Source organism: Ciconia boyciana, chromosome 1, assembly GCF_034638445.1.
Source record: "Ciconia boyciana chromosome 1, ASM3463844v1, whole genome shotgun sequence".
Lineage (NCBI taxonomy): Eukaryota > Metazoa > Chordata > Aves > Ciconiiformes > Ciconiidae > Ciconia > Ciconia boyciana.
In genome coordinates, this window is record NC_132934.1 from 42,459,954 (window position 1) to 42,483,153 (window position 23,200).

The following is a 23,200-nucleotide window of genomic DNA, read 5'->3' on the forward strand; positions in this document are numbered from 1 at the left end:
AGCTCAGTGCAAGACATATTGCAGAAGTGGTTAAACATGCTTTACAAATCAGAAGCTTAACTCTTCCAAGATCAAATGGGAGCATGCAAAACTGGAGAAAAACTGGACAAATGGAACCTGTCCCTGTCTGAACTGCTAGCTGCAAACTCTGAGACACTAAGGTACATTCAAATTCAAACATCATGTATACTGAGCATCAAGCCCTGCTTACACCGTAAGTATCCATGTACATCATAAATTACTAACTAAGGTATTATGCATTATGCTATTTCTTTTCCAAAAAATGGCATATAAATAAATTCAATACACAAGTTTGAATGTCATAAAAAAACCTGACAAAATGCTGGGATTCTAGTGTTTTTCCTTTAAATTTTTCTCTCCAGCAGCAACTCCTTTGCATGGGCCACTAGCACAAACCTACCCCCTCTCCCATGGCCTTCGTGGTATAAACATTAATGTCCATCAGCACCTGGAAGGACAGATTCTGATTCTGCCTATTTTGCTGCCCAGAGTGGATATGCTGGTAAACCTTGGAAGCAAAAGTTAGAATAAAGAACGTAAAAGCAGCTATAAAGGCACCATACTGGGGTTCATTTAACAATCTCTTTTCGGCTGTGAGCATGAGTAGGCCCAAAAGGGACTTGGTCCCTCCTAGCCCACCTGATGCCTCATCATTCCCATACTGCCAGTGAACAAGCGATCCCTATCCACCCCCTCCTTGATGTTTTGCCTTTGTAGGGTTCTCTTGGTCTCTCATTTTCCTGACTCAAGTCCCAGCTTTTGCAGAGGCTCTTCTATGCCTTTTTTGGGACCACAGGTTGGTCCCTCCTGGCTCTGCACCTCCTGTCCTGCTTGAGCCAGCTTTCCTAGAGTGTCCCTTGCTCCAAAGAGCCCTGTGTACTGAAATGAGCATTTCTGAGTTGTTTTTTTGGGGCACAAGTTAAAGCTTTAGCTGGCAGTGGAGCTGGTCCTTTGCCAGACACAATACTGCCTGAAAACACGTATCTTTGCATTTGTTTTTCTAATAAGAAAGGGGGATAAGGGGCAGCTGGGCATTTAAACAGGCTCTAATTTTACGTAGAATAAATTTTAAATTATTTAACCCCACAGACTCCCTGAACAATGACACTGGTATAAACCAGCGATGCAGAAGACCATTTGGTGGTGACTGTTGAAAACCACATGCCACCAATACTGTATGATAATTGAGGGCCACTTTTAATTATTGGGATTTTTTTAATAACAATTGTGAAGAATCACTTTTGCAGTAAAGCCACTCCAGATGATCAGTTGCTGAGCAAGACAAATGACTCTTATTGAATACATGTAAAGTATAATTGGAGGGAAAAGCTGAGACAGAATATGTCCAATTTCCAGTTCAACAGAGTTGTTTTAATTTTAGTGCTTTACAAACATGTTATTAACTAACACAACCAAAATTTCAACAGAGGTCAACTCCTACATTTGATTAGCCTGGCCTAAATATCCTTAAATATGCCTTTAAACTGTGGGGTGGGTAGCTTATGGTAATAATTAACATAATGACTCCATTTGGCACTTTTTAATGGAGCTGTTGCACTGCACACGCTGCTTCTGTAGGAGCTGAAGTACAACAAATCTTGCTGAGTTATTATTTCATTATCTGAAGTTCTGGCAATGCTTTAAATGAAAAGGCACAAACATCATGCTGTTAATCTTTGCTTACAAATATATGGTCTTTGCTGCTAAATTATAATAATATTAAAAAATTGACTAAATAAACCAGTTCCAGTCCTAACCAGGGAGTAATTAAGTCTGAAAGAGCCCTCTCAGAATGATTGCTATGATTCTGATTGCACAGCAGTGCAGTTGGGCACCTAAAGGTCAGGTAGCTGATCTACGTTTATCATTTAAGACTCCATATGTAACCAAGGAGAAAGAGAAGCACATCCAAGGGCAATTCATCCTACTTGTCTTCAGGTAGCCTGAATCACTCAAGAAAAGCATCTCTCTCTCTCTCTCTCTCTCTCTCTTTCATTTACTCATGTTGGAAGCTTAAGCTTTGGGTTACTAAAGCTGAGAGAATTCCCAGCCACACATCAACATGTTGTTGTAGGCCCTACTGTCAGCTGGAACAAACTGGCTCATGTCCCTTGACACAGTGGAGGACCCAACGTCACCTCTCTGCAGGATATTATTGTTGCACACACTTGATTAAAAAATGCGGAGTCCCTGTTTAGAAGATTTGTATTCCTTACTGCACGTCTTTCACCATACAGTTAATTTGTGGAAGTAAAGATTATACTGGTATGGAATTTACTCCAGGGACGTAAAGTCTTCTGTCTTGCTCAATCAGTATCTGTTAAAAATTCATTACTAGTTGCATAGTACATATTTGGTTTAGAAACACTAAAGTCTGAAGAAAGCAATTGTCCTAGTTTGTTCTGACTAACATAAAATAGGATAAATTACTCTCTTTTGACAGTGAAACACATGTAATACAAACTACTTATACTAAAAATCACTTTTATCTGTCTTTTTCTGCTAATTTGGTAGTATTGCTCCTAAGACTGTATGTATTTCAGAGACTTGCAAAGCAGCAATCTGTTTTGTGAAAGGCTGATCGGGTGGATACCACTGACACCAAAACAAGCGGTGCACTCTTAAAACGCCAAGTCTTCCGCTTTGGCTGATTTTTGCTATTCCAGCAGCAGAGGACAGCAAGGGAATAGCCCTGAGGGGGTCACCCCAGCTGAAGGACTTCCTCCCGTTACCCAGAGCTGCTGTGGGGCTGCAATACCTTCTTCTTCATACAGGAGGAGAGTCTGGGGTGATGCTATGCTATAGCAAGTCCCAGCTTCAGAGAGGCAAGGAACTGCCATGGTAGGCTCCTACTTTATCCCTGAGACCGCATTCCTCACTAGTTCTTCACTTGAATGTAATCTCTAAGCCTGTTAGGACTCTAGCACAGTAAGTACATTTTATATTAGGAAACCAAGGTGCCCTAGCATGAGAGTAGAACACAGGGAGTGAGTAAAGGCTCACCTCATCTTTATATTCTTCCAAAATCTGTAGGACATGGTGGGGGCAAGACTGTGCACAATATCCATCCCAGCTCCCTTTGTTAGAGCAGAGGTTGCCCCAAGACTTCAGATCTCTTATCCCTATCATTGACCATTGCTAGCATTCATTGCAGGACATTCATTTATGTATTTTTTTTGAAATAATATAACTGTGGTTTTATATAATATTATCCCTTAAATTAAATCAACAAGAATAAAAAGACCTTTGCATATTATATTGTCCTGTGAAAAACAGGTTTAGATGGACATTTGATCACACTAATTACCTTACTAATTATTTTAATTAAGTCACTTGTCTGCAAGAGTTTATTTCTGCTAATGGACACTGACTCTCATCTCATTCATGTCCGCTGAGACTTTTATTAGGAATATTTTTTTAGATTTTACCTGCTAGTGTGGAGTGAAGAAATTTAAAATTAGTGGATATTCAAAATGCAGGAGTTAAACTTGGTCATTATTTTGGTTGGAAATGCTTCAACATTAAGTTTAAACCTGAATTACTTCACCTGGCTGAAATATGTCATCAGAAAATAAACTTTTTGAGACTGACTGAAAAAACTACCTAAGCGTTTGGCTGGCTAACTTTAAGCCCCTATTAATCACTTGGCGTGGATACCACTGACTCATGTTCTGAAGTATATTACTGGATCAGGGCCTTACTGTAAAGTAATTTTGCCAGATTTTACAACATATTTTGCATATCCATAGTGATCATTTTCTGCTGTGTATGTAAGTGAATAGAGTGCTTCAGTGGTTGAATGAAGTGAGATGTCTGACAGATCCCCGTTGCACACCAACAAAAAGCTAAACATTTCACTACACATGACAGCTGCTGAAGAACTAGACTTGATTCGGTGACATACTGAGAAGTGTGGGCTTGAGCATTGTGGATGGTTACTAGGAGCACAGCCCATTTCCACTGCAAACCTACTAGAAAGGTACTGTTCTCCAGGTATGGGATAGAGCCCCAAGAGGCCCCTGCAAAGGCAAACATTGCTCCTGAAGAACCCTGTCAAGACAAAGGAATAGTAGTTTTCTGGCATTTTAAATAGTAAGGGAATACATGCAATCAAAATGTCTAAACCAGAACAAACGTGTAGGTCCAACATCTTGGCCAAACATCATTTCTCCTACAAATGTCAAGCATGATTGAAGGATGGCAAAAAATTTCTCAAGCTACTTTTCTTGAATCAGTCACCAACCAGTCCTTATTTTAATGCTGATTTTGCTCAAGAGTGTTGTCCTTTTTCATTTATTCAATAGTTCAACAAAAACAGTTCAGTTCCTGAGTCTGGAGGTTATTCACACAATGTTAATTGCAACTTCTATTATTAGTTATTTGTAATAGATGGTTGATCATCTTATCTATATTATGGTTTTATGCTCTTGCAGAAGAATGGATGGCAGGGGACTTGATCAAAAAGAATAGTGAATAATAAGGCATTACCTGAGGTTTTTCCACTGTTTGAGCCTTACTGCCATGTTCTCTAAATATCTAGGCCCTACTCAAAGCTGAAGAAATCTGTGGAAAGATTTTTGGGACCTTCTCATCATCTTCTCATAATCAAATCTTTACAACATAGTTTGTTAATATTTGTTCCATTATTAAGGAATGAAATTAAAGGGTCCTTTTTCATCCTTTTAGGAGTCATATTCCATGCAACTTTGTCTAATTATTCATTACTTTTCCAGTTCTATGTGAATTTTTAAAAATCATGGTAATTTATACACACACACAGAGTTTCTTTCAGTGGAATATATATTATTTTTTTTGCACAGAGTTGATAAACTCCCAACTAATTATTCAAGCTAATGAAAAGCCAAGGTACCTAGTCACAGCAGAGCAGTGCTGCCCAAATTTCTCGTGCTATTCCTTTCCCCTACATAGATTATGAAACTGGACCTTTTCTTTCCAGCTGCCATTTGACTGTTGGTACTAGAGGGACCCAGTTTTTGTCTTTCAGCTGACAGGTGAGTGGTCTTATTTTGCTGATGTTAGTAGTATCGCTATTCCCTGTCTGTGCCACATCGTTACTCAGCTGCAGGATAACCCAGATAATGGAGCCTGCCTTGCTGACTCATGTACATCATCTTTGCATACAAAGCGGGGACGAAATTTGTCACCAGCATCCCAGATTCAGTGATACGAAGCAGAAAGGAAGGTGATGGGCCCTATAACTAGTCTCTGTGTATCAAGCTGGTTGAGTCATGCCCGGCACAGACGATTTGCATGAGAGAAAGGGGAGCCGTGTTTCATGCCTGTGGTGGGTTTGGCTGCAACCCATTGCAGAGTGGGACTCCAGCTGCAATCCAGTCTTCTTTTTTTTGTTAAATAATTTTCATCCCCAGCACGTGTTGATGTCTGATGGTTGAGCAGGGTTGGATGCTCCCCATCTAAGCAGTGGTGGTTCATTAACTAACCCTTAGCACACCAGCAGAGCCGTTTTGTTGGCGGATAAAGAGCACAATTGAATGGCACTCCTTGAACTTCAGTTGACGTGTCATTTCTGGCTTACACTGCCACTGTTTGCTGCCTGCCTGGAAGCATCCAGGCTCTCACATGCAGTGCAGAGCACTGAAAGGGGAAACTCTCTGCCACATCTGATTTGTCTTGCAGCATCCGAATAGAAGCTAAGCTAGGATCATACAGGGCAGCTAACAGTAAATGGCAGACTGGGCATGAAAAATAAATCTGTATGAACAAAAACATCTGTGTCTGATACTTACTGATATACATATTCACCTTGACTTTTTATCTTTTCATTGGCAGATTTTACATTTTTGTTTGCCACAGTGACTCATCATTTACCTTTCTACTTCTCTGGTAATGTCAGCAGTTAAAATTGATGCCGCTAATAATAACAAAATAAATACAAAGCCACTTGCATAAGTGTAAATAAATAAAACATCATGGCAGACTATTTTTTATAGTAATTGATAACTTGAAGAGAAAAATATAAAGCAAGAAAAGAGCACAAGCAATATATTTAGCGAGAATCTTTTTATAGCACCCGGTTGCCATGGAAATACTGCAACAAACGGGGAGGCAAGTTTGACTACTTCCAGCTCCAGTCTCCACTTCAGGCTCTGCTGTTTGCACTGCTCATACACTGGGTAGATACTACGTGCACTGCAGTGAAGCTCCCAAAGGCCTCATCAAAAGTGTAAAAAATAGTCCTTCATGTGAAGGAGACCTCTCCTGCAAAGAAAAAAACCCAACAGTGTACTGATAACAAACAATGCTCCCTTAAACTTTTCTCTTGTCTCTTATGTATTTTTATATGGGACCGAAATCAAGAGGTGGTCGAAGCCTCTTCGCACTGACAAAATTTGAAAAGCACATGCTATAAACAGAGCAGCTCTTACCTTGGGGACAGTGGGGTCCATCCCACCAGAAATTTAGAAACCTCTCTAAAATCTTGTATTTCTGTCTTGATGATGACATACAAGAAAACATAGCACAACAGTGGCTTACCCCACCTTACAAAGGTAACTACAAACTTCACAAAAGCCTGTTACAACAGGTAACAATTTTTCCAAAATATATCAAATTTCCATATATACACAATTTGCTAGTGCATGCACTCATGTGCCTGCTCAGTAGCCCTCAGCAGGAGTTTGGCTGGTTATCCCTAAGCTTGCAGAAACACTTAAAAGGGACCTTTTTTAAAAAAAACTTAAAAGATCAATTACAAGGTAGTGGCTCTTTCTTTCCTGTTTTCCCACATGTAAAAATAAATGTGTTACCCTGGATAACCTACACTGCACTTATTTTGTTTAGATCTGCTCTTTTAAGCCTCTGTTGGGTTCTTTGGCACATACACACACATGTGCACATACACACAATAAGAAAATTACTAGAAAATAATATGGAAATATATATTAGAAAATTTTATGTTGAGATCCCCCCCAGCTAAAACCCATGAGTGCTGCCCCTGGTGCAGAAACAGTTGCTTAGAGTTAAAAGAGGAGAATGCCTCCCTGCCAGAAATATCACTGCTGCCGGAGCCAATGCTGAACTGCATTCGCTGCGTCACACTGTGAGTAACTAGTGTTAGGGATGGCTCAAGTAAAAGTTCCCCTCACAGCTCGTTTGTGCTTCCCTACCTAACAGGGTTTCTCCATCTTGCACTCTTCTTGTTATTTTTGGAATTTCATTTTAAGACTATATTTTTGAGGGGGAGCCTTTTTTCCATTTCAGAGTGTAACTCACTCAGAAAGCCAATGCTTGGTGCTGAATCGCCCTCGATATTTACTAAAATATTCACTCTCTCCTTGGATAAAATAAGGGTGAAGAAACATTGGGAATTTAATCTCTCTGACAGATCTGGAGTTTGTTAATTTGCTGTTTCCTTTGGAAATGATGCACCCAGATGATCCTGTGATGTGCATGTTAATAAAATAAATTCCCAGAGGTGCCTAGCAACCTTGCTCTGTCCCACAGTGTAAGATTTGTCTTAGTTTGGAATTCGACAGTGTTCAGAAATAACTGATGCTATCAACACTGGCAGAATGCTAGTCCAATATTTCTAAAACCCTTCATGCCAGCTTCTGCTCTGAGGAAACACACAGTTCATCCAAATTTGTTTGAGGCAGCAATTTAATCAAGCAATTACACTCCTATTTTATCTTTTGCTCAGAAAAATCTTGACGTTCAAAGGAGCCACCTAATCCCTTTACCTCTTTGACATGGCAATACAGCCATGCAAGCAAGTACACTGGTATTCACAGTTCACCTCTTGAACCTCTTGATGTTTTAAATGACATTTTCTTATAGGCAGCCGTAGGCTATGACTCTCAGCAAAATGCTGCAGACCAAAAGTCACTTCTCAAGCTATTTCTTTCATACCAGTTCTGAATGTGGTATATCGTCCTTTTATTTCCCTCATTATAGAAATATGCTGTAGCTTCTCTCCAAAGGTGCAGCAGACTGCCAGATACACAAAAGACGTGTCTTCTTCTCCTGGGTATTGCAGCAGGTGCTACATTTTCAGTGTGGCATTTAAAATCTTCTATCGTTAGACCACATGACTTTGATTCTCAAAGTCCTCTTCAAAAAATGAAAAGCATGATTTTGCTGTTAATTGAAAAGTAATTTTTCTCTCATAAGAACACAATAATACTACAGCATGCTCAGCCCTAATAGAGAAAGCCAAAAAAAAAATGTATTTTTCTCTGTGTTTGTCCTCATGATTGCCTTTACAGTGACTTTCAGCCTAGCCTTCAGGGCCAGTCCTTCATGTGGAGGCAATATTTCACCTCTAGTTCAGTCCTGGACATCACCCATAATAGTACCTTCAGGAAAGATCTGAAGCATCTATCCATCTAAATTATTTCAGTTAGGCAATCAAATGAGATTTGAATGAATTTGGGTTACAACATTAGCGTTGCTCACTGCTGAGTACATGAAGTCAACAAGACTCAAGACATTCTTCAGTATTTTTTAAAAAGCCTAGGAGAAGTTATTAATTTAATATAGTGAAATATCAGCTAACTCGTTTAAAAAGATTTCAATTCCTATTTCAACATGACATTTTAACTTGGGATTTTTGGAGTAATTCTCAGTGATATGATTCTACTATGAAACATGACTTTATTTGGGGGCTTTCTGGTCTTTATACAGAAGATGTGAAAGAACAAAGATTGTAAAAACCTAGGGTAAACTCATTACTGTTAAACCCATCCTTGCTGCCCTCTGCTCATCGATCCCGTTCCCTGCAGCTCATTGAAATTCCAAAGCTTTGACCAATTTTTTTATTATATTTAAAATACAAAGCTGTTTCCCACTTTTCTCATGAAAAGTGTTGAAGTTTCCCTGAACCATTACACTGAGTCAAGACATAAGAGAATAAGGTTCTATTTTGAACCAGTTATTCCTTTTATAACTTTTTTTAAGATCTGAATTTAAAAACTGATATCTCATAGAACTGTAAAATCTCAAATGGCACCTTTAAACTGTTGGGGAAGTAATTTTCTTAGCTTCCCAATGAGGCCCATCAATCACTTTTGTCCAGCAAAGTACCAAGATGAAAGAGACTGAATACTTTGCTTATTTTAGTATATCGCAAGCTCCTTTAGGTTATTTTTAAGAAATCTTTATGGCTGTCTTTGCAGAACTAGCCATGTGGTAATGAAGGCATTCAGTTTTACAGCTGAGAAAAAATAAAAAAATATTTCAAATAATTTTAGAAGCACATTTGCAGAACTGTGTTCCTATAGCATATGTCATGCTGTGGATGTAAGAGGATAAGAGTTAGTCTAAAGGTTTTCGAAAATCACCTGCAGGAAGTCTTTGGGACTTAAATGCTGATGATGAATGCAGGCCACCAAAGGTTCAGCTGATAAAAGAGAGATCACTTGGTATTTGTTTCCGTTACTCTGGGACAGAGTGCATATGGTTATATACAGACATGCAGATCAGAATTTAGAGATATGATTTAGCAAGCCTCTGAACACAGGCAGACCTTTCTCAGAAATTATCAAAACATTCTAAGATAAATCACTATAAATATATACAACAAACATGGTATTTTATAACTTCAAATCATTTCCTTTGAATTAAACATGAGTAAATGTCAAATGAAAGTGACTTTTTTGGAGAACCACCAGTCATTTTTTATTCATGTATAACAAGGGCATTTATCATTTTTGTATAAAATCTTGTGAGAATTACTGATTCTGAAAAACAGAAATTTGCAGACACTTTTCCACATCCCTGTCCATTTCATGAAAATACCAATAAAACCACAGCTTGTGTTTTTCATTACCGCTCTCCCAGGCTTGGCCTACTTGAAGCAGGCAGCTCAAAACCAACCTGGTGAAGACTGTTTTGCACCATTATCTTTTTAACTGCAACAAACTATACAGAGGGAGGAGGCTGGGGGGAGGAACAGAAACAGGTCTGTTGAATGCAAACTATATTTTCAGCTGTTCTGTAAATAATTCTCCAAGACAGATTAACTTCAAACACGTGGAAACCCTTCTAGTGATACTACAGGGCCCCGGGAGTGGCTGACTGCTGGGAAAGTGGTCACTGGTGGGGAGAGAAAAGCAGGGGGGAGAAAGAGAGGAGAGAGAGGGACAGGAAAAGGAGGTTTCTTTTAAGTAATGGCAGCATTACTCCTCTGAGGCAAATTAGGATATTAAAGTATCAGTGAGACAGATACACTGGTTTACCAAGTGCAGGGTCAGTGCGGCACAGCCACGTAGGTTTGAACGTGGAGTTACAGGAATAAAGGCTCTTGGGAGCATTGTTGGGATGCCTTGCTCAGCCACAGGAAACAGGAATCCTCCTGCTTCTACACAAAGCAACAAATGCTCTTGAACTGAGGAGCAATCTTGCAGATTTTGGCAGGAATTGCACTGTTGGAAATTTATCAGTGAAGCCTTTAGTATTATTAGTGAAATTTATTAGTGAATACACTAAAGCAAGCTGAAATCTAAAGAGACCTAGCAGACTTAAAGGCCCAGAAATATTTACCACTACAAAGAAATGTTGTGGGGGCTATTTTTCAGTACCAAGAAAAAATTCTCATGTGTTATTGCCTTTGCCCTAAGCAGGGTTAAGGACCAAGAGTTGTCCTAGTCTCAGACCATGCTTGATTCAAGTCCTCAGTTTCTTACTTATCTTCCTCTGTATTTTTTCCTGGAAAGAAAACATGGGGCATAACATCTCCAAAATACACCATTTGATAAAGTTACCTGAAGTCATTAGGAATAACCCTAATTCGAACAGCTTCCTGAGCAGTTAAAAAGAAAATATGTATTTTTTTAGAGAGTCTTCACTCAATATTATTTTTTTACAGCTAGAAATGTAAACTGGATAGTGCATTTCTCATTTGCTGAGCTTTGGAACTTAACTTTCTACTTTGCATTTTTAAGTGAAAATATTTCCACTGAAATTTATTTCCTTCTGCTCTAAATAACTAAGTTCAAAAGATACGCATATACATCTTTCTAGAAAAGAGGCCAATTTCATACAAGTAAGGATTTCTTCACTTAGCATTGCACTCGCTACAATTTTTGCATTAGACCTCATCTAACTTTCATGAAGATGTCAAAAGGAAAACAAAAAAATTTTGTGCACAGATTTGCCTATTATTCTTACTGCCTCAGCTTCCTTTGCAAAAGGGGATAATTCTTGCCTGGTTGACATGTGGATTAAATAGTTGAAATCAGAGCAGTGCATTCATGTGATTGTCTGTAAATACATAACAGCAAGCACGGGACAATGCCTCAGCAGCCAGGAGAAGCAGTGAGGAAGAAGTAATATCTTTTATGAGATTCAGCCTGTACAGGGCTAGGAAAGCAGATAAGATTCCAATGTGTGGACCCTTTGATATGTGTGTGGCCTTAGCTCAGCTTTAGTAATCATGGTGGGAGGTGAAGATACAGCTGACCCCAGAAAGAGCAGAATTTTTTTTAGCAAACTGTTCCTCAGAGAACATCCAACGTGTCCTATCCTGCTGAAGATCTGACTAAAAGGACTTCTCATCCTGGGCCTGTCTGGGATTGTTGTGCAGGATCCTGTCTCCAGTAGCAGAAAGTAAGAGATGCTTCAGAAAAAAATATTAGAAGTTGTATAATAGAAAGTTAAACACAAAGCTCCTCTTTTCTTTGATGTAACCATTCTTTTCTCTTTCTGTACGGCCTATACCTGTCTATATGAAATTGTTTTACACCTATGTGTCTGTTAATGAGATTGGAGGAGTCTAAGGGAGTCAGTGTGACTTGAACTGCTCTGTACCTCACTGAAACATTAATCTTTAGTGATGCCTTCTCAATTCCCAGTGTCAATGCATCTGATGCACTGCAGGTTATACATCCTAACAGACAACCTCGTGCTTTGCCCACTGAGGAAAACTAACTTCCTTAATACAACGCAGCAGGGTCCTTCACTGGTCCTGAAAACAGTAAGAGGCTTATCCACTTAAAGATTTCAGGAGGTACCCTTCCGCCCTAAGCACATTCATTCTGTGGCCTGGGAGGGAAGATTCGTCTCACCTGCCTCAAGAAGTCTTCAGGGTCCATGCTCACACCTAGGTTGCTTTAACTGACAGACTGAAAGAGGCATTCACAGCATGTGATTCATCTCACCTACCTCCAATGCCTACTTTAGCATAAGACAAATTGTGCTCTAAAACTGCCCATTTTTCTTCACTGACTATAATGGAGACTAATAACCTAGGAAGCGCCAAGTGATTAGCTCAGATGCAGGTGTCAATGTCTGGTCAAGGATGAATTCCAGTCACTGTGACCACCACCTAATGAAGACATATCCAAGATAGCTTTAAACCTGCAGCAGCTAACCCCTACTTTGGCATGGTACTCTGCACAGGTAGCAAAATGAACCTAAGAAGCTGGCCCAAACCTGCTGCACCTGGCAGAGTGTTGCAGCAGGGCACAACCATTTCATAGATCAAGAGCTAATGCTCATCAGTCCTTTCCATGCACTGGTACAGCCAAAATTAACGTGACAGTAGCCACGAAGTGCTGAGGTAGGGCTAATGTATGCTGCCTTTCAGCATAAGCAAACTTTATGTGTTTGGTTCTCAGAAGACTGTCACGACTGTCATGACTGGAGGAAAGTTAATTCTTTGCACTGACATCAGAGGGGCTGTTTATTCCCCTTTGGAAACAGGATTTTCTGATCTTTGCATCCAGAGATTTTCAAAGTCTGCAGAGGGATTGACTCAGCATCTTCTAGCTCACTTTTTAAAAAGAGGTTTAGAAAAGTTGTCGCTTCTCTATTTTACCATTTGACCTGACTGGAAATCAGATCTATAGATTTCTTAAGTTGTCCTCCTATTGTGACAACTTTCTTTATGCAGTGACTGACTCCTTGCAATGTCAGCTAAACTTGATTTAAAACTAGTGCTCTACATGCTGCATGCTGCCAAACTGGCATATCTGAATTCATGTATCCTGCATTTATTTACAGCACTTTGATATAAACACAGATGCAGAAGAATCTGTTCATGGTTTTTCCATTCTATAGTATTTTCTCGAACCATTTGCATGCTCTGGTGAATTTCTGTATTTCTTTACTGTGATTGCCTTTTGGAGGGGAGGTTGTATTCTATATAATGGTAGAAAAATGCGTGAAGACTTATGATTTTTTATATGTCAACGTTATGCTTTACTAATATGAAATTAGAGATCAGAGATCAACCCATAATTTCCCTGGCTGGAATTAATTATTCACTCCTCAATGAAATACATTTGCAAGAAACAAATCAGACAGAAAGGCTATCTGTCAGATCAGAAACTAACACTTGTGTTGCTCAGAGAGCATAAGTTCTCCCTGCTTGGGAGAAAGTACAGAGAAGTAGGGAATAAAGTACTTGATAAGGATGCATAGACAGACCTAATGTCAAATTACAATTGCTATGCAGGTTTCTTGCTGTTTTAATGAATTTTTAAAGACTAGGTGTTATTCAGTTATACATATTAAAATTCAGTTAAGCTGTATTTGGTAGTGCATTCTTATCCATAAAAGGTTTCTAGATCCTAAAAATATCCTCCGGCTTCCTAAATATACTTTGAACAGCCCTAAACTATAGTCTAAAAAGCCCTACGAAGTCTTCTGCTTACACTTAATGCCAAGAACACCAATAGCTTTACTCATATTTAAAATTAAGCAGATGCACAATTCTTTGCCAGTTAAGAAACTTATGGAATGAAAATTAGCGTGCAATAACATTTTAAAGCTACCCTCTGAAAAGTGCATTTTGTCATTCTTCTCTTCTGCCTTCTTTTTTCTAGAATATTTTGATTTGAGGTCTGGGCTGAAATGTATCACTTCCCATACTGTAATTTTTTGACAATCAGTTCTGCTCACTAGGTAGCTTTTCTATTAAATTAAGTATTGTGCTTTCAATGGTATGGTTGGTTTAGGAAAGGAATTGTATTTTAACACTAATTTAAACTTGGCTTCATTTCAATCTAGGAAAATAGATGAGGATATGTAATGAAAAGTATGGAGCTGAGGAATCTGGCAAACTGGTGCTTCAAGAAAGCCTGGCAGATAAGAAACTAAGAAGTCAGGTGGATGGATGTGTGAAAAGTCATGTAGAGTTACATCAGCAGAATCTGGCTGAAACCCAACCGTAACACTTCAGCTATGAATTTTCACAAATAATGCTTTCTTGTAGCTCTTCTAGCTACAAATTTTGCACCATCAGTGTACCATATGAATAAAAACCAGATTTATGTCCCTATCAGTCGAGATGTGGTAATTCACTATACTTGCTCTATCTTATCCCAGCTGCAAAATAAATCAATAAATGAACTAGATGAACAAGTGCATGGATACTGTTAGTTAGCAAACAGGCTTGAGCTCCTTCTGATGTACCTCACCCTTACCTTCAGACAGGTAAGGTCCCAGAGGTCCTTAGAGTTCCCAAGGTCCCACAGAGTTCAAGGAAAGCTTGCTCCAAATAACTTATTTTATTTCACAGAATCACAGAATTGTATAGGTTGGAAAAGACCTTTAAGATCATCAAGTCCAACCGTAAACCTAGCACTACCAAGACCACCACTATACCATGTCCATAAGCACCTCATCCAAACGTCTTTTAAATACCTCCAGGGATGGCGACTCAACCACTTCCCTGGGCAGCCTGTTCCAATGCTGGACAAGCCTTTCAGTGAAGTAAAATTTCCTAATATCCAGTCTAAACCTCCCCTGGCACAACTTGAGGCCATTTCCTCTCATCCTATCACTTGTTACTTAGGAGAAGAGACTGACCCCCACCTCTCTACAACCTCCTTTCAGGTAGTTGTAGAGACCGATAAGGTCTCCCCTGAGCCTCCTTTTCTCCAGGCTAAACAACCCCAGTTCCCTCAGCTGCTCCTCATAAGACTTGTGCTCTAGACCCTTCACCAGCTTCGTTGCCCTTCTCTGGACACGCTCCAGCACCTCAATGTCTCTCTTGTAGTGAGGGGCCCAAAACTGAACACAGTATTTGAGGTGCGGCCTCACCAGTGCCGAGTACAGGGGGACGATCACTTCCCTAGTCCTGCTGGCCACCCTAGTTCTGATACAAGCCAGGATGCCATTGGCTTTCTTGGCCACCTGGGCACACTACTGGCTCGTATTCAGGCGGCTGTCAACCAACACGCCCAGGTCGTTCTCTGCCAGGCAGCTTTCCAGCCACTCTTCCCCAAGCCTGTAGCATTGCATGGGGTTGCTGTGGCTCAAGTGCAGGACCTTGCACTTGGCCTTGTTGAACCTCATACAATTGACCTCGGACCATCGATTCAGCCTGTCCAGATCCCTCTGCAGAGCCTTCCTACCCTCCAGCAGATCAACACTCCCGCACAACTTGGTGTCATCTGCAAACCTACTGAGGGTGCACTCAATCCCTTCATCCAGATCATTGATAAAAATATTAAACAGAACTGGCCCCAACACAGAGCCTTGGGGAACACCGCTTGTGACTGGCCGCCAACTGGATTTAACTCCATTCACCACCACTCTTTGGGCCCAGCCATCCAGCCAGTTCTTAATCCAGCGAAGAGTACAGCCATCCAAGCCATGAGCAGCCAGTTTCTCCAGGAGAATGCTGTGGGAAACCGTGTCAAAGGCTTTACTGAAGTCTAGATAGACAACATCCACAGCCTTTCCCTCATCTGCTAGGCGGGTCACCTTGTCGTAGAAGGACATCAGGTTGGTCAAGCAGGACCTTCCTTTCCTGAACCCATGCTGGCTGGGCTTGATCCCTTGGTTATCCTCTACATGCCATGCGATGGCACTCAGGATGATCTGCTCGATTTAGACCAATAATCTCTTTCATTAGACCAAATATACTGGAAGAAGAGTATGTGACAGACTTAATCAAAGCATCCCCTTATTTTACAGCAGTCATTAGAATTCAACATTGCTCTTACTGCAGCATAACTGAGCTCTTTGAATAGGCCCAAGAGCAATGAAGTGTCATGCACTTTTGTTGTGGACTAATTTGACTGTCATCTTAGTGGCTATCAATTAGCTAGTAGGTAAAGTATTACCCCTCCACTACAACTGAAGGTAATGTATTGGTAATTAAATTTGTTTCGCAGCCTACAACTGCCCTGCACGCTTGCTGGGGCTGACAGCAGTGAATTCTGGAACTACTTGTATGTTACCCCTAAAGATTTCTGGATTGAATTTACAGCCAACACTACACTGCACTTCAGAATGAGGTTGAGCTGGAAGAGGTTAGGTCAAGCAGAGGAAAGTCAACAGTTCTTGATCTATCTGATAAAAACCCCACATCTAGTAGGTTTCATTCCCATCCTTGGTTCTTACCTCTCCCTGAAGTCATGCTGTCCACACTTAGCTCAGCAAAAGTTTCTCCTGTTCTTCCCACCTACCCATTAAGGCGGAAGCCTTAATTTCCCATGCATATGTATGTGGAGAAGATAATTTCTGATGGTTCACAGCTCCCATCTGGTTGAAATGCATTCATTTTTCCTGGGAAGAACATCTCCCCTTCAGAGAGCAGTAGGGTAGAACAAGAGGTATCTCTAAGACTCTACCCAGATCAAACAGCTGGTAGCTATGACTGTTTTCCTGCCTACAGACAGATGAATTGTAGCCTTACACCTCTGTACACAAAAACTGAGAGAATGATAGCCATGTTGTTAAGTCATAAAGGACCACACTTTCTGTGTGAGGGCAAATAAACACAGCATTTCTCCTGCAGAAGGCAGTTGCATTTTACACACACTCACATTATCATTTGCACAAAAGTTTGTTGTACTAATAAAGAGAATTTGTGCAGTAAATGTAATATTCCATAACAAATATGTTTGTTTAATAGAACTCAACTATACTGAAGTGCTATTGTTCTCACCACTTTTGACACGACTGTCCAGATCATTTAGGGAGGTCCAGATTATAAACATTTCAAAAGGCTTTCAGAGTTTTCTTATGAAATATCAGCTATACCACAGAGACAGCAAGATGATAATTGTTTTTTTCATTTTCAGACTGAAAATCTACGCTAGAAAGATTAAATAGAAGATCGGTGCAGTGGTGAATTTTCACTAGTGATTATAGTGAATAGGTGGTCCTGTGCATAGACAGGACTCCTCTGTAGATGCATGGTTTTTTCCTCATCTCATCCTACAGTAGTGATTGCTTCAAAATGTCTAAAAAGACATCTCTTGCACTACTGAGGCTTACTTTTGGTTTTCAGAGTTAACCCACTGCAGAGTTACGAAGATGAGTACTGAAGAAACCTATGTATAGATGTCATGCCTCTAATCTGATATTATTCAAGTGTAGAATAATTTGCATTTTCACAGCTTAATTACATTGCAATGACAGCAAAAATCTTTATGTACAAGAAACTTTAATTCCTACCCCAAAGTATATAACTCACTCTCTAAATTTAACTCATGCTTATTGCTTGTCTCCTTATAGTCAAGAATTACCACGCCAGCTGGCTACTTGCCAGCTGGCTACTATTTTTTACCCTGTACCATTAGTGAAATTGCAAAAGCAATATATACTTCTTGGAAAAATTATCTTGCTCTATTATCAAAAGGAAAAATTAGTTGTGTTTTTAACTGTAACATACAAATTGATTTTTTTTTTTTCCATTTTTCTTTAAAGCAACACCATGCAATTTTCTGATCCCACAGGAAAGGAATAAGACAGCCTTTGGACGTTTCTTGCAAAAAAATCTGCCTTCAGTGATTTTCAAAGTATACCCCCTGCCCAGTAATAAACATTGTGATTGATTGATTTCTTAAGGACATTTGAGTTGCATAGGTATACATGTATATGGTTTATAAGACCCACAGAATTTCACTCAGTGCTTCTGTGAAAATATAGTTCTGTTACATAATAGAAGCCAATAGTATTCTTTAACTAAGTCAGACTTTAAAGTAAAAAAAGACTTTTTCTTTGTGCCCTCAGGAACAACAGAGAAAAATAAACTCATTGGATTTCCTAAAGGGACACCCTTCATTGAACTTTTCTATTTTAGATTTGTAACATGCAAAAAGAGTAGTGTGTTTCTTAATCCAAAACGTGCCTGTACAAAGAGTTGATCAGGCCTGAAGTTTAATTTAGTTCCCAGTCCCACTGATTCTTGTTACTGGAAATGATATCATACAGCAGCTGAGTGATGTCTTAGATCTTGCCCTTGCCTGAAGAGATACAGCCCACTCAGAATTATTGATAATTATGCTATAATTTTTCCTGCAGAGGTAGAAACAATGTTCAGTCAAATACAGCATACACCACTTATGTATCTACTGGCAAAACAAGCCCTAACAATGCTCCCTGCTGCACCTGAGATATCTAAAGAGACCCCTCCAGCATTTCCTGTATTATCTCCTATATGACTTTTTTATAGGTGACTTTTTCAAAATTGATGTTTCGAGTAGCAGCAGTTTTGCTTCCTCACCCATGCATAAGAATGAGACTCCAGTGCCCTGATCAGTTGGCAAGAGAGCATATCTGAATGTGATATAAATCGGAGGTGGCCTGATTAGCTCGTTTGTTTTGTCTTCCATTATGCTATTCATTATTTCCCGAAATCCAAAATGCTGCTGTTATTCCTCAGGCTGAGAGTCAGCAACTTATTTATGCTTCCATGACGTCATTCTTTCTGTAAGCAGCTAAGCAGATTTGTATTGATGTGATGCTTTTCAGCACCCTAGGGAGTCAACCAGTAAAGCTAAATGCCGCTTCAATCATTCCCAGTGGAGAAGTCTAAGTCAATGACCTGTATCGCTGAGCTGTATTACTTTTTGATGCTATCATTTATTCTGTAATAAGCAGCCCAATGGAGCTACCCTCTACAGCATCTGCCTATTCACACACTCTTCTGGGGAGTGTAATTTATATTAATTTTGTGCTATATGCTGATTTAATATTTTTTTCAGCCATCTTTCCAGGTTTTCTTTCTGTGTTAGGAAGTATAGAAGTCCACAGTTCGCCCTCCCAACCACTGAATTCTAGAACACGCACAACACTATAATCAGCTCCCTGTCTTTACAAGAGCCAGCTGTATATTTATTATATATTTTAAATGTAAGAATTTGAAGGTGAAATTGCTCCTACAAAATGCAAAGTTCGCTGAGGTTAGTAGGAATCTGCCTGGTGTTTTCAGCAGATTTCTGAAGACTGTTGCAGTACTTAAACAAGGAACGGGTGCATCTGTTGCAGCTTGGGGATTAGCAGCAGAGAGGTTAGAGACAGTGCTGTTCTGACCATGAGAGTCTAGAGACAGAGGTAAGATTACATTTGTAGGACAGAAATAACTCTTATTAGATGACTGAAAGAGTTGTAAGGCAATGAAACATTTGGAGGAACACGTGCCCTTCTTCAGGTCTCAGACAGAAGAGGCAGCTTTAAAAGCCAACATAGACAGAGAATAATGGATCTGAGTCTGATCTGTTGAAACACACAGTGATCGCTTCTCCTGTCAGAGTCAGCCTTGAATTCCTTTAAACTCAGAGATAATTTCATATGCAGACAGGTTGCTTGGGAGACCTTCTCTGGTAATGTGTCTGTCAAAATTATGATAATGTATTTATTATTTCAGCTTCTGACACCAGTATTAAAGAATATAAATCTACTTTGTCTGTTCTTGAAACCTTACATGTGAGAGCATATTCAAAAGTATTTGTAAAGAGGAATTAAATGAAAGCGCTGATATTTCCAAGTAGTCTGCAGTGGAACTTTACGTTTACGTAGTTATTCTAGTTTTAAAAGCAAATATAATTAATTTCCTGACTTTAACTGTATGGCAGTACTCAAAAAAAAGAGAGTGGGCATTATATAATCCCAATACAAATTTGTTTGGTTTAAAAAAACTAGATTATCCTTCTACTGACTAATAAACACACCCCAGTCTCAGATTTCAAAATGAATCCTTCTATTTGTGCCTTGAGTACTAGCCCTAGCAATAGAAAGGCTGCTGCAGACATTAAGTTAGCAAGCCACTTAGCACAGTATGATTGATAATAAATCCAATTCGCTCGCAAAGCATTGCAAGGGCAAGAGAAACCCAACTGCTGGAAATAACAAAGAGATTGCCAAGGCAGCAGGAGTGGGGCCACTCAGGCAGAGCCAAGCTATGAGCAGAAGTGACCCTTGTACAAGCCTGGCAGCTCAGGTAAAAGCAACAGACATTATAAAAATAGCCAACATTTCTTATTAATTAGTGTATGCAACTGTGTTACACCCGCTAGAGTCAACTCAGATACATGCAGTTTCCAGTGAAATATCTTTGAACGCAACAGCCTTTCATTCTAGTTTTATTACTTGTCCTAATTGAGGGGGAATTACCACAGCATCTCATTCATATACGTATATGTGGAAACTGTCGTAGGCAGTCACTTTTCTGCAACAATCATTTTGATTTTTGCATTTACCCTCTGAGTACAAAGGACTTCCAGCACAACAAATTTGCACAGTTCAGCTGTGGAGTTGAGGCACTTATTTCCAGATCCCAGCCTCTGTCCTCAAGACAGGGAGCGCAGGTTTGCAAGTAAGCTCCCTGGGTGATGGTGAGCAGGGGCATTTTAGGAGGACTGCCAGCCTGTTCAATTAAGTGAATACAAAATGACTCAATTTAATGGTCCAGTTGATTTCTCTAGTTTCTTTTTCCTTTAGCTTGGATCTATCTCACTGCTCTGAGATGAGGACATTTTCTCTCCCACATGCCTCTCTGAAGAACTAACTAATTACTTAGATTTGGACGAGTTGTGCCCTAGGAAGTTTTTAGTAAGACATATAGTATAATTCCTATACAGGTGTTTAGTACTTAAAAATCAAAAGGTATGAACTCATCATATAGAAGTTCACCACTTGTGAAACATTCACATTCAGTTTGTACTTAATCTGTTCTTCTATACATGTCTTCCATTACTCTGCTCAGACATTCAGCCAAGGAGCATCCTCATATTTGTAGATACAGTGCTTCCTTGGGACTGTTCATTCCTTTCATGCACAGTGCAAAGCCCTTTTATCAAGTCTAATGCCTTGATGAGTTCCCTAGATTTTCAGTATCTGTGTGTTATGAAACCTCTGAATATACCACAATGATAACAAAATGGGCTGCAATGGCTGCCTCCTGTCCTTCATTTACACTGTGAGAAGAAACAAACAGAATAGATATGAGGTACACAGCCAAATGTTTTGTTTAGTCTCTAACATCAATTCATATAAAAAAGCTGATCTTTTGTGTAGCATCAAAATAATCAATTACCTTTTACTGTTTTTCATATTCTATATTGTTTTCCTTGTGAGTTAATAGAATTGCATAAGAGTACTTCACATTCAGAAGATGTCTTCAAATCCATAAAAGCTAAATTAAAAATAATAATAATGAAATATTAAATTTGGGAGAAGCTTTATCTGTCAAGGAGGATTAATAGGTCAAGTAGGTACAATCTGGCTCTTAAACCAGGAATTTGCATATTTTCTGTAGTTTCAAACTGCTCACTTATTGAGTTTTGTACCCTCTTCGGCCATCAAATTACATTCTTCATTTAATTTCAATGCTTCATTTTTTATATCCCCCCCCCCCAGCTATAATTTGAAGTATATCAAACAAAGTGCAAACTTACTAAATCAATTTGACAAGTCCAATCCACCCTACTTCCAAGGTGGGGTTTGATCACAGTCCCTCCCCCCAGGTCCACCTTACCTCCTCCTGCTCAAACTCTGAGAAAGTCTGATTTCTAATGAGGTGGAGCCATCTGGTGTCTGTCACTTATGTCACACATTCCTCTAACCTGCCTGAAAAAGGCAGGTTGCTCTAATACTATAGCCTTCTGAAATAATTAATGATCTTTCTTTATTCCACACCTCTCCCCCCCAGTTATTTAAAATATTTTTAAATATTCTTTGCACTTTTGTCTCCTATTCTTACAGTATGGAATTCAACACAGCACTTTAAGCTCCTTAAGTGCTATGTTAAGTGAAATTTGGACACACAAGGACAAGTTGGGAAAGGGGCAAGTCAGGAAAATTCCACCTTGCCTTTTTAAATGTTTGAGAAAGCCTAACTTAGAATTTTCTACAAGACCCTTAAAATGTTACTTCTTGAGTTCAAAAGCATCCATTTCGAGGTAGACCAGATTCCACTCCACAACACTACCTGCTCCAGTAACCAGATCCCCATCAATGTGTTTATCACATCTACTGTGATGACTGACACCTGTGTCTTCACTGGTAACAAAGGACACTGATTACTTCAGATGTTGACAGTACACACTGAATTAAGAGGAAATTCAACTATGTTGACCAATGCATTGGCCCAGTCTTCACCAAAGGACCCACTGCTGGCAGAGGAAAGCTCTCCTGTCTGCCTGCTGAGTGCAAAGTTGGACACAGTAGTGTGGCACCGAACCTCAGTTCAAGACCAAGAGCAAGCTCATGTTGTCTAAGCAGGAGTTAGGAACATAAATATTGGCTGATCTGGCCCTTAGTAGTTCTGGGAATGATGGGAGCTGCCAGGAAATGAATTCCATTGCAAATCTGGTCTTATTGCCATTGCAGTCACATCCAAAAACCCCTACAGGAATCAGAGACTCATTATACATCTTTTTGCTCTGCAAAAGATAACAACCTTTTCTATATGCAGAAAAAGACCAGCAAAACATTTTAGACCCCCCAAAATATTAAAGAGACAGGTCTTCATGGCAGAGCACTGAGCATATAAACACTGGTGTTCCTTCTAGTCTGCTGGCCGGGATGAAGGAAGGTGACATGGTGCTGAAAGTGCAAACAAACTGTGCTTGTGGAGGACATATGCAATGAAAAATACCAGGGTGTGGAGACAATGTGCTTTAGGCTTGAGATGGGGTGATAGGCTTCAGTGAGCCTTGATAAAACGAGTCTTGGGCACATTCAGGAACAGAATTTTAGCAACCAGGAAAATGTATTAGGTGACTACAGAGTAAGTTAAATTGGCCTGTGAGTCATCACAGCAGTATTTTATGACATGCTGTTTCATCATGACAATATTTAATCAAAATCGTGAGACACTCTCTCTGAACTAGAAAACTAAAATGAAAACATCAGTTAAATTGTTTTATTTCTGTATTAGAATAAGTACCACAAGACACCTGGAGGGGTGACAGAAATGAAAATATCAAAACTTAATAGAATTAATTGCATGAAAAAGAAG